Here is a 7811-nt window from a genome sequence, read left to right as displayed (position 1 = left end):
GGGAATACAGTGTGTGCAGTATGAGAGGCACAACATTGAGATGGCTACTTGAGCAGGTGCATTGTCGTCAGGTCAGAACCAGTCCCCCATCTGCTACAAATCAGGATTTTTTTCATACACTGTTATGCAATCTTTTCAGAACCTCTTCTGGACTGGTGCAACAAACTCGAATGCACTATGAGTCAATATTTTCATCTATTCGGGAAGTTGACAGACCTTCAGAAGGAGCTCTGTCATCAACTGCCATTTCACCTTTTTTGAAACAAGAAAGCCACTCATAAACTTGAGTTTTTCCCATAGCACTGACCTTATACGCTGTGTTCAACATCACAACAGTTTCTGCAGCATTTTTCCCAAGCATGAAACAAAATTTCATAGCCACTTAAATCAGCTATTTACAAAAAAAATGTTTGAGTGCAACTGCTTTTATAAGAAAAAAAAATTCACTGTGACCAGAGAGAACCTTCCCAGGCAATGTCACTGCATGCCCTAACTCAGAGTGATTTGCTTGATGGTATCCTAGTGGGAAAAATTCATACTCAGAAAGCTCTACTCCATCCAATACAATTCCATTTTGGGGGGTTACCAACTCATATATATGCCTCACTGCTATTTCAAAGTTCCAACTTTGAAAACGTTCTCAGGGAGATCCTCCAAATGGACAGGACCCTGTATGAGGATGCCAGTAGGACTGGGGCACCATCCAGAGGGTACCCCAAATAAGCCAGGGGCCTCAGTGACAGCCATGCCACATGAGGGACTATAGACAACCAGCCACAGAATGCCCTCTCTAGTTCTTCCATGACGCCCTGGTCAGACTAAGAGGATACAGGCCAATGGTGAGATGATATGACCTCATTATGCAGACAGGGAGAGGGCAGGTGAGTGCCTAAAGGTGGCCGTGTGGGGCTGTGAGAGTGAAGCCAGGGCACAGAACAATTGGCAGACAATATCTGAGGACCACCTCCGCCAACACCAGCCCTTACAAATTACACAGTAGTAGGAAGGCATGGTGGAGAGGGAATGCCCACCATCACACACACACACACACATACACACACACACACACACACAGATGTACCTGGGTTGCGTGAAGTTTAGTGAGCACGCTGAGTAGGGTTTGGAAGGTACGTGGGTAAGAATGTGGGTGGGTGGGTCGGTGTGTGCATGGGCACTAAAGATAAGGACAAAACCCAACTTGGGCATAATGCTGACTTTGTCCAACAACCTGGGCCTTGGGACCTAATGATGTCGATAAATGAGGAATGGATGTACAATTAATCCTAGTTCGGCATCCATTGACACTGGCGGTATGTTCTGTGAAATATGGCATTACAGGTTTAAACACTGTGCAAACACCATATCTAACTAGATCTAGATCTACATGCAGTCCCTGGATTACAAATAATATCCTTTCCTAAATGTGTCTTCAAACTGAACCTGTATTTAAGTTTGGACAGGTAGGAAACCATTGTATCTAACTTCAGTTAGGCATATGCTTGTCTTAGTCTGTAGAATGTAGGGTACCATTTGATGTACAACAAACATCAAAGGAACACGTCCAGAGACAGAAACATTTTAACATAATAATACAACAATAATGCTTTGAGGTCCACACAGAGCAGTGCCATTTATGATTACAAAACATATACTTTGGTTTTTTAATATAATGGGCTTTATGGGGGTTGGTATCATGTATGTATAATTTATGTGTTCAAACTCTGCCTGAATGGATGTTATAATGCCCATGGTTATGTTTAATCATTTCAAAAGCATCATAAAGGGTGTTATTATTCTGTCCTTTATTTAAGGAATGTAGTTTTACAGTCCTAAAGTCAAATGGCAAACCAATTCCAAATTACTGGTTACAACAGGGTAACCAAGTATGCTAAGTTATGTTGGGTTAAAAAAAGTATACTTCTCCATCCACTAGTGTTAAGGATCAGGCAACTCTTTTTTTAACAGAGTACATTAAAATTATGGGTTTCTAATATGGGGTATGAGATGGTCAAATCATGTCCCAATCATATTTATACATTATATTCTTTTACGTGGAGATGTGAACATAACTTTATCATATAACTTCTTGAGAACTCTCTTTTTGACAGACACTTGGTGTCTAAATATACATTTTTTGTATATAACTATGTGGACAGTTTAACTTAAAAAGCTAATCAAGTACATGTACAAAACATTTTTAAATTTAAAATAATCTATTTGAAATTCATCATGTCTCCTAAATCCTTTTTTATAATTTTGCAAGCTGTGCTTCCAAATTGTTCACATATTAAAAATACGATATGATGTGGCTTCTGTCAGTGATAGATCAAAATTACTTTGAGTCAAGTAATGTCTACAATGCAGTGATCTACATAAATATGGTCCTTCTAACCATAATCCTACATTTTGTGATCTACTGCATATCCTAGCCTCTATGCTTAGGATTATAGTGTCATTTAGTAGTGACTTGTCTGTAACTTAATGATGTGGGATATATCCAATGACTCTCTACCATATTAGGCAAATAGCCAGCTTCTTGCTTAATTAAGAAACGGGGGCAGCTGGGTTGCAGAATTGGCTGAGATAAGATTCAGCACACCTAACATGCACAGTAAAGACTAAATGCCCTCATTGTGACCTTTGGACATCCAAACCAAAAACAACCAATGCTGACTCACAGAAAATTCTCCAAGTAAGGCTGAACTTCTGCCAAATTAGGAACAACCATTTTTATTTACCCCTCACCCACCATGCTAAAGCATTCTTTTCTATAACCATATAAAAAGACAGCAAAGAAAGAAAAGACTAAAGTGGATGTCAGAAGAGACTCTGAAAAGTGCTCTTAGTTGCAGAGTAGCTAGAGCAAATTGAAGAAATGATGAGGCCAAGGAGGCAAATAGAAAATTTCAAAGGTCGCTTTGAGAAGACAAAGTCAAATAAAACAAAATGTGCAAGAATCTAGAATAAGAAAACCAAAAGGGAAAAATTTCAGCATATATGAAACTGAAAGAACTCAAGAAAAATCCAATCGTTGGCGTGCCATTTTAAAAATTTCTACAGGCAAAATACTGAACGAAGCATCAAGAGGAAATGGAAAGAATGCACAGTCACTGTACAAAAGGAGCTCGTTGGTATTCCATCATTTCAGGAGGTAACACAAGATCAAGAACCAATGGTGCTGAAAGAAGAAGTTCAAGCGACACTGGAAGCATTCGCCAAAACCAAGGCTTCAGGAATGGATGGAAAACCCATTGAAATGTTTCAGCAAACTGAAGAAGCACTTGGAGCACTCACTTGTTCTCTGTCAGGAAATTTGGAAGACAGCTATTTGGCCAACTGACTGGAAGAGATGCATATTTGTTCCCCTTGCAAAGGAAGGCGAACCAACAGAATGCTCAAACTACAGAATAATCTTATTGATATGGCATGCACGTAAAATTTTGCTTAACATCATCTAACAACAGTTGCAGCAGTGCATTGATGGAGAAATGCCGAAGATTGAAATAGATTCAAAAGAGGATGTCAGACAAGGCATATTGTTGTTGAAATCAAATGCTTCTTGGCTCAGAAAAGAGAATACTAGAGAGATGTTTACTTGTGCTTCACTGAATGCAAAGGCATTCAACTGTGTGGATCATAATGCTTTGTGGATAACCTTGAGAAGAATGGCAATTCCAGGACACTCCGCTCTGCTAATTTAGAACTTGTATATGACTCGAGACACTTGTTCAAACAGAACACTGCATGGTTCAAAATCAGGACAGGTATAGGTCAGGGTTGTATCCTCTCACCACACTTGTTCTATCTGTATGCCGAGAGAATCATTACAGAAGCTGTACTGTATGAAGAAGAATTGGAGGAAGGCTTACTAAAAACCTGTGGTATGCAGGTGACACAACCTTACCTCCTGAAAATGAGGAAGAATTGAAGCACTTTCTGAGGAAAATAAAGGACTACAGCCTTCAGTGTGGATTAAAATTCAATGTAAAGAAGACCAACATTCTCACAAACGACCCAACAGATAACATCATGATAAAGGGAGAAGACGTTGACATAGTCAAGAATTTTGTCTTCTTTGGTCCCACAATCAATGCTCATGGAAGCAGCAGTGGGGAGATGAAAGATGTATTGTATTAGGTAAAGCTGCTGCACAAGACCTCTTTAGGGTATTGAAGAGTAAGGGGGTTGCTTGGAGGATTAAGGCGCTCCTGACCCAAGCAAAAGCCTTCTCCATTGCATGTGAAAGTAGGATCCTTATTCAGTGTTCTTATTTGGGACGTTCATAGAAAATAGGTGCATTTGAATTGTGGTGCTGGAGAAGAACATTGTAATTACCATTGACTGCTAAAAGGGCAAACTGATCGGTAGTGGTAAAAGGTCCAAGTGTTCCTTAGATTCAAGGATGTCAAAACGTTGTCTTACATGTTTTTGGACATATTGTGAGGAGCGATCAGACCCTGGGGAAGGATATCCTGTTTGGTAAAGTGGAAGGACAGCAAAAAGGAGGAGGCCCTCAGCAAGAAGGATTGACACTGTGGCTGCATCCATGAGCTCAGGCCTGGGAATGATTGTGAGGATGACACAGACTGTGCAGTTTCGTTCTCTTGTGTATGTGGCCGCTACGGCTCAGAGTCGACTCCATGGCACCTAACAGAAGCATGTAACCAGATCACCATTCACTTCCTCCTAAACCTTTCTAGGGGAAAGAAAATTGATATTTCTATAGAATATTCAATTATTCTGTTGAACTCGGCTAAGTTCTATGAGACTTGCGCCCATATGGCTGGACTGTTACCCACAAGGTTGGCAGTTTAAACCCACCAGATATCTGAGGGAGAATGCTGAAACTGCTCCCATACAAAACTATAAAGCTGCAGATAAGTTATATAGGGTCTCTATGAGTCAAAATCCCCTGGATGGCAGAATGTTTTACTTTTCTTGTAAATCTTAAATTACAGAGACAAGGATTTAATAGTAGATATGCTTGTCTTCTCTGAAGGGACCTGGCTCTATTCCTGTCTAATGCACCTCATCAACAGTTACCACCGTTCTGCGGTATATGGCATGTTTATCAGACACTGAATAAATTTCAATAAAACTCTTTACAATGGGCTTCCAGAAACAGAAGTGCTTGAGAAAAATTGTAATGGGAAGTTCCATGAAAAATCTGCCCTGCTGTTGTTGTGTAAGCATCCTGTATTTAAATTAATAATATATTCACTGATAGTTTCATACCCTTAACCAATCATGGAATCCAACATGGTATCCCCAAATCTTAGATAAACTCTAGCTCTTAGGCTTTCAGTTGATTAAAATTTTCTGCCTTGGGCCCTTGCTTCAATTATACTGGAAAGTATGATTCTTCATTATTCAATGGAATGGCCATACTTGCTCTGTGAATTTTAATGTCTTCCCAATATGGAATATTGCTGTACTTTCCAATACACTTTTTTCTTAAGAATACTTTTAAAGAGAGTGTGTGTTCATTTTGGGACATTTACATGTAATAGTCATCTGATTTCCAGATACGTCATTGCTGAACGCATCAGTTATGGGATTTAATCATATTAAATCCAATAGTTATTTATGCTCCAGTTACCTCTCTGGCACTCAGAAGAAGAACCAGGTGAGTCCTCTGGAAACAGTGATCTTCCATACTCTTGTGTTTGAAGCCCTTTTCAAAGTTCAAATTGATCACTTTTTATCCTTTAGGCTACTCTCCAGTGTAGTATCAAAGTACAAATTCATTGTCAAGTCCATTTCCTTTTTCACATTCCCTTTTCAGCCTGTCTGGTCATCACTGTAAAGACAAGTGAGGGTCCACTGTACTGACTGACATCTAGTGGCCTATAATTGTTAAAGCAGTTTAACTTTTTGCAATTTTCTAATACTCAAAACCCACTGCCATCGGGTAACGGCCTACTCACTGTGGCTGTACAGTACAAGGTAGAACTGCCTCTGTGAATTCCCAAGACTAACTCTTTAAGGGAATAGAAAGCCCCGTCTTCTCCCATCGACAGCTAGTTTCAAACCACTGAGTTTATGGTAGCAGCCTACCGTGTGATCACTACACCCTCAGATCTAATTATGGGAAATGCACAGGCTGTGTATTAAGGAACATCTTCCTTGGGAAGATGGGGAATGCTATGTTTGAAGATTAAGCTTGACCTCCCACCAGTGTACCAGTGACATACATATGTATCCACTAAGGGAACCATGACTTTCTCAGGCAGTCAACTTGACATGCAGTTATTAGTGATTCTTTAGAACCTTAATGGACAGAGTTGGGTGGATAGTTTTAATGTACAGAGGTAATTTTCTGCGCAGTCTATTAGAATGTGAAGGTCTCTAGTTAAAACCACCTCATGTCTCACCATAATTTGATTTTGCCCCAACACTGCCATCTACTGGCAGAAACTTTGGCTAAGAGAAAACAAACCATTTTTTCTGAGCAAATTGAATTTTTTTATTTTAACGAGTGCCATCTGTTGGCACTACGATTGTCAAAAAATTACAACCTACTACAGCACAGGCTGGAGCGGTTGGGGCGGGAAAGCAGTCGCGTTGCGGGAATGCATTTCAGTCCATGTGGGCGAAGCAGGAGTCCAGGTTGGCAATGGCTGCTGGGAGCTCTTCTGTCTGGAACAGGGCATCCAGGCGGATGGCACCAGCAAGGTCAACGATGATGAGTCTTTCACCACTTTTTTCTGCGAAAGGAGTAATGGCAAAGATGGACCCTGGTTCCATCATCGTGGACTTGGAGCCGAGCGTTGTGGATGAGGTTCGGGCAGGAACCTACCACCGGCTCTTCCATCCAGAATAGCCGATCACAGGCAAGGAAGATCCAGCTAACAACTATGCCCGGGGCCATTACGCGGGGGGCAAAAGAGCATCGACATTGTTCTGGACCGCAGACGGAAGCTGACAGATACCTGGTCGGGCTTGCAGGGCTTCCTGATCTTCCACAGTTCAGGTGGGGGCACGGGCTCGGGCTCAGGCTTCACTTCTTTGCTGATGGAGACCCTTTCCATGGATTACAGCAAGAAGTCCAAGCTAGAGTTTGCCATCTACCCAGCGCCTCAGGTGTTCACTGCAGTGATGAAGCCCGACAACCCCATCCTGACAAGCCAACCCACACTGGAGCATTCCGATTGTGGAATCATGGTGATCAACAAAGCCATCTATGACATCTGTCGCCGGAACCTTGACGTCAAGCGCCCGACCTACACCCACGTCAACCGCCTCTTCAGCCAGATCGTGTCCTCCATCACTACCTCTCTCCTCTTCGATGGGGCCCTCAATGTGGACCTCACTGTGTTCCAGACCAACGTGGTTCCCTAACCCCGCATCCACTTTCCCCTGCTCACCTATGCCATGATCAACTGCCCAGAAGCCTATCATGAACAGCTCTCTGTGGCCGAGATCCCCAGGTCCTGCTTGGAACCCAACAGTCAGATGGTGAAGTGTGACCGGAGACATGGGAAACACAAAGCCTCCTGTCTGCTCTACCTGGGGGATGTGGAGCCCAAGGATGTGAATGCCTGTTCTAACAAGGTGTCTCTACCCTAACTAAAAACCATAAAAGAAATATCTTCTCTGTGGCCACGCAGATGAAAGATACCATGATCAATCCTCGACAGTTCGTTCTTCTATGGTCAAACAGATGTAGAATGCAATAGCCTATGCCCGAAAGCTCTCAAAATAGAGCATTATCAATCAGTCTTTGCAGGGGACCCTAGAATTGTTATGCTTGAGAAAATAATATAAAAGTAGATTTTCAGAAACCATGTTCTTGTCCTGTGACTATCCTG

General features: G+C 41.8%; 1 pseudogene; it reads left to right on the top strand.

The window, feature by feature from the left end:
• The first annotated feature begins 3172 nt into the window (after positions 1-3172).
• On the top strand, positions 3173-7569 carry LOC142433496 (tubulin alpha-8 chain pseudogene; annotated as a pseudogene).
• The last annotated feature ends 242 nt before the right edge of the window (positions 7570-7811 follow it).

This window comes from Tenrec ecaudatus, chromosome X (assembly GCF_050624435.1).
Source record: "Tenrec ecaudatus isolate mTenEca1 chromosome X, mTenEca1.hap1, whole genome shotgun sequence".
NCBI lineage: Eukaryota > Metazoa > Chordata > Mammalia > Afrosoricida > Tenrecidae > Tenrec > Tenrec ecaudatus.
The sequence above is the reverse complement of the archived record's forward strand: the minus strand, read 5'-3'. Positions and strand labels throughout refer to the sequence as shown.